Source organism: Manduca sexta, chromosome 21 (assembly GCF_014839805.1).
Source record: "Manduca sexta isolate Smith_Timp_Sample1 chromosome 21, JHU_Msex_v1.0, whole genome shotgun sequence".
NCBI lineage: Eukaryota > Metazoa > Arthropoda > Insecta > Lepidoptera > Sphingidae > Manduca > Manduca sexta.
The window spans coordinates 8228261-8238596 of record NC_051135.1 but is presented as its reverse complement, the minus strand read 5'-3'; positions in this window follow the sequence as shown (position 1 = coordinate 8238596).

The window sequence follows — 10336 nt, the reverse complement described above, 5'->3', positions numbered from 1 at the left end:
TTCTCCGCAGCCCAAAGCCCCTGAGGGTGCATTCTCTAATTGGTCCACTCCCGTGCCCCAGCGCTCGATTATTTCTGCCACTCCACTAAAAGCCTAAGGTAAACATCTATTTTTATTGGAAATTAATGTTTTATGGAACGAAGTGGCATGTGCTTTTGCCCGGAATACAATTTTATCACGAGTTAAAAATTGGAGACGAAAATTTTATAATTAAAAAATATATACATATATCTATAAGTGGTTTCTATAACCACATTTTTATGTATCGTTAAATATCCACATGGCCGAGTCAACTACCTACATTGTGTTATTAAAATCTGCATAAAATTGCATTTTTGCTCTTGCGATACGTAAAACTTATCCCAAAATTCAAGAAATTACACTCTTAATGCCGTCAAACATTTACTAAACACACACTAATGGCATTAGAGACAATTTATACCATATACGAAGTAGGTATAGACCCTAAAATACAAATAATCAACTTTCTAACAATAACAAATCAATCTTTAAAATATTTCAACTAAGCTCATACAATCAGCAGTCGTTCTACCGCAGCGTACCTGAAGAAAACTTCCCAACTTGATATGACTTCGCTAAACTCGTAGCTAAACTAGTTTACAACTTATCCTGTTACACAATATTACTTAATGCAGCTTTGGTCGAGTGCTTGTATGCTAGAGCTATAAAGTGATTGTGGTCATCGTTTCAAATTCCAGGACGGTTAATCTTTTTTGTTATGAAATTATATTAATGGCCAGAGTGACGAGCGCCTCCTGCGATGATTGCGGTTGCATGCACTTGCGCACCCCGCGAACTACTATATTTGGGGGTGAAAGTCGAATTGTTATAATCGGTAGGACGGTTTATAATGGAGAGTCCGGCAAAAATCCGTAAACAGGTTACCCTGCGTTGAAAAAATAGGGTGACGAGCGCAATGCATTATAATTCGACGGTCGCCTGTGTTATCACTCCTAGGTCAGACTTACCATGAGAGCAACTTGCTCGTGTCATTCAGTGGTTTTATTCATAACAATTTCAGCTACATTATGCTTTACAATTTACTACACACAGAACCACATACAGTCCAAAATCCGGAATAAAAATATAATCTAAATCCAACACGCCCACAGTAAATAAACCTCACAGTGCAGTGGCCAAATCCATGAGTAATCCATCCAACAAGAAGCTTAACTTTGTATGGGCGAGATTCGAGCCGGAATTAAAATGGAGTTAAATCAAGTAGTGCAGAGTTGCACGGAGCTGAATCAACGAGGGAATTAAAAAAACTGATATTCGGATTCGAAATTTTCAATGACGTGTCTTAGTTTTATAAAAACTTCAGGTATTGACGTATTGTAAATCATGCGAAATACATATTTGGATGATAGGCTTCAATAAAATAAGCATCTATGTGAGAGCGATTTCCTAACATTAAGCGTCATAGATAAATATTGCTTAATGACAATGCATACACAGATTAATGGGAAACTCCTTTAGGGCCTATGACATTTATGTCTATCCAAACGATAATTAACAGCCTAATAGATGCAGTTAATAGGTAAGATGACACCGTCCAATATTGGGGAGCGTTTGTCGCTCAGTCAACAGGCGTGCAGGCTGTCACAAGCAATTACTGTGGCGGCTTTGTAGGCTCATTGTACCTGAGAGCTAGATTAGAGGAACCCAGCAGTGTTAGCAGGAACGTATGGTTTCGAGCTTATAATCAAAATCGATTATGGGGTAGCAATCTCTCGTCAGGCGACATTCTATTGGTCTCCCACTCCACTTACCATCAGGTGTGGTGAGTTGACTAACGTACCAGTATGAAAAAAATAATTACGTATAAATTATGATGTTCTTATTTCTAATATTAGCATGGATTGGCAAAGAACTGATTGAGTTAATATGCTAATTAGTAGTATTATTCGAGAAGGCAGCATGTTTCGGTGTTAATGTTTATCGAACTGTGTTTTATAGAAGCTTTTATTGTCGTTTCTACTTATAACACCACAAAGTCATGAACATTCGAGAAAAAACCTATCAAATGCACAAAGAAAATCTGGTATCAACCACGGACTGAATTCCCTCGATCCTTTTAAAATCCGAACAAAATCGGATTTATCCAACTAGCAACCCCGATCGTGACTCATCGGCCATTCACGCGTTACCAAAATGGCCGCCAGTTGCTGGAAATCAACATAAAATGGAGGATTATTCCTTTTATATAGCAACCCGTATCTTTTATATCTAAAATATAAGCCTTTAGAAAATTAGTACACACATTGGTCAAAGAATCACGCCTCCTTTCACCGAAGAGATAGGTAGATGAACATTATGTACATAAATGTATGCACTTTTCATCGTGTATTCTGTCCCATGATATTGAGTAGAAAAACTCAATATCTAAGTATGCCCGACCCGGCATTCGAACTCGAGACCTCAGAGCGGTATTCATACCGAGCACACAATAATATAACTACGTCTTCGAAACAATTCAATCTAAAAATATTTATAATACAGTAATTGTTTGTTCTCTGAAATTTAACTTATTATAAAACATTTACTATTTTGGAGTTTTTTTTTAATTCTTAATATTATCAATGATGTAGTTATAAACCAATTTAGAGATAAATTTTGGCGCACCAAATGGTAGTCAAGGAGAAAAAAAATAAAGTTTACCTTTACTAGACAGATAAATTGACTGCAAATCTTTACTAACAATAATAATACTTTAGATACATTTAAATTTCTATATTAAATTTCGTTTCTTTTACGACAAGTTTTGTTTTGAAACATTCTATTTATAGATAAAAAATATACGTTGCGGAATGCAGAGCTCGGGAGACATCAGGCGTGTGCAGTGACTAATAACAAACGCTGTGGTTTGCGTTACACTGGAAATTCCTAAGTGCGAACTTCATATCCTAGTTCGCAGCAAACTATTCGAAGCATTGTATTAAGACACGGGTGCAACTACTTACCAAAAACTTTCATGTACAGAGTTAATTAATAAACATGGTTTTTATATATATTTATATGAGTTTGGTGGCCTGCAAGTTTGTGGCATTTTTAAAGTTTTAATAGAGTTATTTAGGGAATGTGATTGTTTTCTTTATTAATTAAAAATATGTGGTATTGTCTCAAAAACATTTAATAACTAAATCGGAATTTTGGATGATTATTAAGGATCTGTTCAAGTTGATTTAAACAACTATATTTAAGTTCCGTTTATCCAAAAAATCAATAAATAAGACGTTATCATAAAAACAGATAAATCCATAAGTTTGTCTGCAAGATATATTACAACAAAAACTCAACTATAAGACTTAATCACGAACGTTTAGCACGAAAGAACAATATAATTTACCACAAAAAGAACAATCCAACGCCAGCGCAGTGATTACACGCGCCATTAATAACTAATAGATGTATAATCGCTGTGTATTACCGATTAATGTACGTAATCACGTGGGTAGTGGGTACGCGCCGCGCCGATCCAGTCAATCGGTGCAATTACCACGCTCGGCGAATCCCAGGTCGGCGCTGAGGTAATGGCATTAACCACTCGATTATTGACGCGTGTGTCAATTGCTCTGTCTGCTAAACAGTCTTTTGGCGGGTAATTAGCTGTTTCGTTCGATTTTTGAAAGAAATAAAGGTGTTCTTAGATATAAGAGCGGGCTATAACATAGCGTCAGGCCTTTTTTCCTTCTCGGGTAAACAAAGGTGTGATACACACTCTTTGGCCGGCTATGTTAAGTCTCATGTAGTAGGGGTCTAGTGAACGAGCTAATCAAACAGGTTACTTAAATATTTCAATTTTACAACACTGTTAGAAATGTAATTAGTCTGTTAAAAGTTCAGTAAAAACGCAAATGGTTTACAATTTTAAAATTATAACTTTATTGCTCGCTGCTATACTATGTGCTGAAAAATTTTCTCTTTCATATAAAATCGAATCTACCAATAACTAGTTTAATAGAAAATTCGGGCTACCTATGTATGTAAAAAAATATTATTAAATGTTTCGAAATTTTTCCAAGTACCTGAATAAAAATGTTTGACTGTCCTCATGTAGTTGTACTCCGTAAGTTGTACTACGAATGCCGTACTGAGGTCTCTAGCTTCGATCCCCGGGTCGTACATATTGAGATTTTCAAGATTCGATTCTGAAAACATGTACATGGCAATGGATTCACGCCTAATACATATCTCATGAAATCTAGTTCGATACACCTCTGCCTATCCTTAATAAGGAAAATGTACGTATAAAAACGATTTCATTCGGATTATTTTTTTTATTCATAACACACGACTTTACTGTGTATTCATCGAAATTAGATTGAAAATACGAAGTTATGTAGAGTCATTCGAAATAACACGCATTTATCCCCGAAGGGCTATGCAGAGGTGAAACCAGGGCACCTACTTTTCACCTAGTGTGTTCCGTCACAGTGTGATAGATGGCGAGTCTATCGTCATATCAGGAGCAAATTCCAGAAAAACCTATATAAAATCGGAACATTATTCGAAATAACATTTCGATTTTATGTTGACAAATTCAGCTTCAATATAAACTGCAATAAACACTTCAATCCGAAACATTTCTATACGGAACCAAAACTTATGTCACTGTTTGATTTATTGCCAACCCGCACTTAACCTATCTTAACTCAACCTAATCTTGTGTAATGGCGCCCGTCTCAACTATGTACCATTTTGCGAACTTTACCCACATAACCTTAACAAATTGTTCTGAAACTGTGTTAGTGCGACGTAAACTTAATTTTATTAATTGTAGTAGCTAATTTGTTGACTAGGGTTCTCCTTTATGCATAACCCAGGGTTTTGTGTTTGGTAGATAAAAAGCAAATATCGTCTAGGCGCGGGTAATGTGAGTGATAAGTATGAACGCATATATACACTAATACTGACTGAAAGGCGACTGTAAATTTTATTATTTTTTTCAACTTATTTCAATGTGTTTAGAAATATAGCACTGCCTCTAAAAAAACATGAAAAAAGGAATAATTGTAGGTAGCGCCTGCTACGATCATTTAGAAAAACTGTTGATTCAGAAATCTTCGAGCGAAAAAATAATGGAATTAGAATTCGGCTTAGTTAGTATATATACTTAAAGCACTTAGTTAGTTAATAATGCTTATTTTGCTAAACTGTACTAATTCCACAATATTGCAAACATAAATGCGATGAGGCCTGCTAATACTATACTATATAGTTTGTCGAATTTGCTGCGAATACCGGACTAGTTCAATTTAATTATACCAATTAACAGATCTAAATAGCAAAATTAAGTTTCCATATCTGGAATTAACCGATATTAATGATCGTCGTAGAACTTGGCCTGCAGAGCAATCGCGCTAATGTTTAATTCACCACCAATTAGTGAAGAAACTTTTTACTACGAACTGTGACCAATTAGAGGCCCCACGGCCACCTGGTGTATCGACAATTTTGTGCCGTGATCAAAATTATATCCACGGGGAAATCGAACGGCATCGGCTTTGGCGGGCTCGGATTTGGATTTTGTATATTGGGTGCGAAATATATTTTAAATTTCGAGTCGTTTTTTTTTAAGCGGCTGATCCCGCAGTCAATACCGGGAGGAGCCCGCGAACGGTATACCGGTTTCCCCCGGCTTAACGACTGCGGGGGCCAGGAGGAAGAAAGAAGGAGGAGAAATGGGGGGGGGGAAGAAAGAGGAAATACTAGGATGGGCGGAGAGGAAAGGGAGGTGAACTGTTCTACGAGTCCCTGCCAGACTCCCCATGTGAACTTGCAACCATGGGGGTATAGGCATCACCTATAGTGTGCCTAGGTCCGCGACATAATGTCCCCCCGTGCATGGGCGTGCATTCGGTGTGGAGACCGAGCGCACAAGAATTGCCTCGGGGCGGAATTTCGAGTGTTAGATTTTATTACATTTTTATGGTAGATATAATATCGTCGTATTCAATTGTGAAAATGATTAACCATTTTAATTCTTCTAGCATTGAGTTATCATTTAGGATTAGGTTTGACAGTCTTTGCTATAAAAATTGTAAATCTCTGTGAGATTTAGTTCAAACCTGAAAGGAGAATAAAGTGAGAGAATAATTTTGAATTTGGAAAAAATGTTTTAATAACAATAATTATAAAATTCGCATTGCATTTTGAATACGAGCACATGTTTTCTACTAAGTATTTTATCTTCTTTCCGCCCACTCTAAAATATGGTCGCTACAATATATTTGTCCAATCGTGTTGTGGGTGTAATTTAGCTTAGTTTTGATCATTGGCGATCTGTTTGACCTAAAGCCTGAGAGATTGTACTACCTTTAACTACCAAGAATATATTACTATTCTAAAAATGTTTTTTATACTTAAAGGGGAAAAAATGCTAAAAGTTTCTTAAATCCAACCCTGCAGTCCGGTAATTGTTATTGCGCTCCAGCGGTTATCGGCGCGGCGGATTACGATTTTTGTCTAGACATCAAATGGATGACGAAAAAAGAAATTGTCATTCATTTTGTTCGTCTCGCGCTTTTTGCAAATTAGTTTACTTTACATCAAAAAGATTCGATATTAGAATTTATTTTCCAATCTTTTTTTCTTAATAGTTTTGATTTTTATTATATTACTATGTGGAAGATTTCACGTACCATAGCGTAACATATTTACAACAACGCGCTTGAGCGAAATGCAATATAAATAATCTTTTACTCTAGTAATTTATTGTAACCACCTATATTTTTTATCTAAAAAGTAACACAAATCACGGGATTCATGACATAACTGCTTCTAGATAATGTAAAATCTGAAAGTGAAAGAAGCCTTTTCTACTGACGCAGCCAAACATTAAATAAACGACGGGAGATATGTTACAGCTAGTATTACTGGATAGTTTCCGTTTCCAATTCGCATGACAAAAGGCAGTTTAGTGAGGAAACAGATTATGTTAAATAATTCAACGGGACGGGTCATGCTTAATGCTGTCTTGTCTATACGCAAACCTATCTTATAAGTGCTATTGGAAACTACTCTGTAATACATATATACTTTATGCTTGACTAGTATGGAGTTCATACAGTTATTTGTTCAAGTGTTCGTTCCTCCGCGTCAAATGTGTTTTGGAGAGTAAAAGTTCTATCTGTAAAACTATTTAATTATTTCGCACGAGGTTTCAAAGACATCTTCATATTTACATATCATTTAATAAGTTAAAATTAGGAGCATATTCGCTGAGTCACTATTATAAGGTCCTTTGTTAATTTTTATTGAAATTGGAAATATTAGATTTAAAATTTTATTCTATTTAATATTTTAGTAACACAAATAAAAATCATGTTGGAAAAATTAGAGAGGAATCATTTATAGTTCTCCCTTTACTTATCTTTCGGGATTATTTGTATAACATATTGCAGTCCGAGCTACAACTGTCCATAAATAAGGGTAACCAGAACTTTGAATCACCTCTAATGAAGTAGATAGCGTAAATAGCACCAATAATATCTTTATATCATCCCTGAGGAAGGCTGAGACGCAATTCATTCACCCAAGGTTTATTAAGCTCACTTCAACCCCATGATATGGTACAGTGTAACCTTGCCGCTATATCGTACATAAATTGCCAGACAACTAAAATATTTTTAGAGTCGAAATTCTCTTAATGATTATGTTCATCCCGTCTTGGAATTGTACCCAAAACCCCCATTGTTTACTGACCAAATCCACTGTCATTAAACTAATCTATGGGAAGAAGATCTATGGGCTAGTTTTGTTATCCTCTCATGTATATTTGTAGAGGAATATTTATGTACTTAAGTATATTCATCCATTTACACATGACTTTTGGACAAATACGAGGTAATAACTAATGCATGGTTGAACTAGAGCCGGTAATGAGGCCTTTTTCTACAAATCGCCATCTTTTCTCTTCTTTCCCGCGCGCTAATGTCCGCCATTTTGATCCGCCATGATAATTTCTAGAGGTAATACTAGTAATCTTAACCAATATGAAAAATGGCTTAAATTATGTGTAAACTGTTACTATGACACACATAAAATTCTTATGTTCTTAGAAGAGTAGATCTCTATGTAGTAGGTTAGGTAGTATCATTTTATTTGTATCTGTTAGGTACAATTAATTGTAGAGAAAAGCTCTTTTTAAAGACGGTATGTATCCAACAGTGGAACAATATTAATTATATTTTTACAATTTTTCAAACAAGGCTTTGCTAGCCAGATCATGGGTCATACGATTACCTAGGCAGTACGTATTATGAAAAAAAAGGCTCAATATTTTGAATAGTACGTAACCGCTCTGTAAAATGCGCGCTGTAATGGCGGGGCAACCGGACGGCGTCAGGGCGGCGCCGCCCCCGGAAACGACGGGTCGGATGCGTTCGCAAACTCTCACTCGACGTTCAATCGCCCGTGAACGTGTGTGAACACTTTATTTAGTTGTACACGCTCGAGTAGTGCCGTGCAACTCTACTGGCTGCCTGCCCGCGTTCGAGAATTTCTTTGCCTTGTATTAGCCGATGTACGAAGGCAATAGTTGCAACGTATGAAATAAAATGTTGCAATGTGAATAAGTTTTATTACGTGTGAGGTCTTGGGAAAATATATTTATTAGAATTATTTTTATTTCTATACAGACATTGTCTGGACAGATACTTAAAATCGCTTTGATGATAAAAGTTATGCAGTGCGAGGCAGTAGGTTTTTGCTTTGCAATTAAAAATATATAAGTACTAAGCGATATTGCTACTATTCAATGCGCAGGAGTGGCGCTTATCAGCCGCAAGAGCGACCTGCTCATTTAGTTCCCTAAAGGTCACGTCACGAATATAATTTTTTATTTTGATCAGGAAACAAGAAATCCCTATCAAATCAAATGGCCGAATGATCTCTGGAAAAATTCTGTCACTTTTTGCGACTAAGGAAGTAGCGCACAAAAAAGTTTTTTATCAGCATCATATCTACGATATCTCAGACGATATAAGTATTAAGAACGTAGATCGTTCGTAACAAAAAAATTGTGACTATTATCCTGGCGTCTACGTAAGAGCCAAGTTCTGAAGGGCGACGCAAAAATCTATAATACAATATATAGATGATAATGGCGCTCTAATATGTTTGTTTACTGGCCGAGACTCAAGCCTACGAGCTATTTGAATATATCGAACTTGTTCCGTTCTATTTGAATAACAAATCCAACACTAGTTCTGTGCGAAGGTTTGAAGAGTTTTTCGTGACGTCCTAATGTATTTTATCTTTAATGTCAATTTGAGGACGCATCATCCACTAATACTATTTTAATCTTAAAGGCTAACACCTAAAGTTAATAACCAAGTCCTAAACTAACCCTAAACTACAGACGAAGGCCAAATGTAACCACGGTACAGTTCCAGTCGGCCTATAAACAAATCACAATATATACGCCGCAATGGTTCGCCAACAATTCTTGGGAAACGTTTATACAAACAATGGAAAGCATTTAGAGACCATAACAATGCGACCCACCTTCATTGTCCCGGGCAGGGCTGTCACGCGTGACTGTTCCTAAGTTTATAATTGGTTTGGGCTCCGGAAGGTCCGCTGGGCCAGTCCAATGTATATGTCTATAGTGTTGATGCCTATTACCATTGGATTTGAATAAAAACAATAATGACAATTATTAAATTTAGAAACATGGTCATCAGAATAAAATAGCATCATAAATCATTAATCCAATGTACGTAGAAGTCATGGTATGAGTTTGTTTAGGTATTTTATGGATATAAAAGGATTTAAAATTATTTAACAATTTTATACGCATCGTAAGCTATATCAGTGAAAACTTGGTAACTATCGGACCTTCGTTAGCCAAGAGCTTGGCCTTGAATCCAATCCGTTAGGAAAGTCTATGCGGCAATGGAATCAGCTACTAAGTAATTGATTACAACCGGCTCCTCGCTCGCTACTTCTTGGCTCACTAAGTAGCACAATAACAAGTCCGAGGAGGCGAGACTAGCCCATACTTACTACAATCACAAACAGAAACACATAAAATATTGGAGACGAAATCTATAATTTAAAATATAACCCATTTACCACAATTACACCTATTGGTAACCGGACCTATTTATTTCATCTCTACTCTCTACGTAACTACTTGCATCACTGTGAACCTATTTAAGTTACTAATACCTATATAATATTAGAACAGTGGTATTATACAACATTTTTATTATACAACGATAGACATTAGATATGCTTCAATCACAGATATTGATCGATTCCCCGTAGAGCTAAATTGGAAACGACCACTTCGTTAAGGAACCAAAAT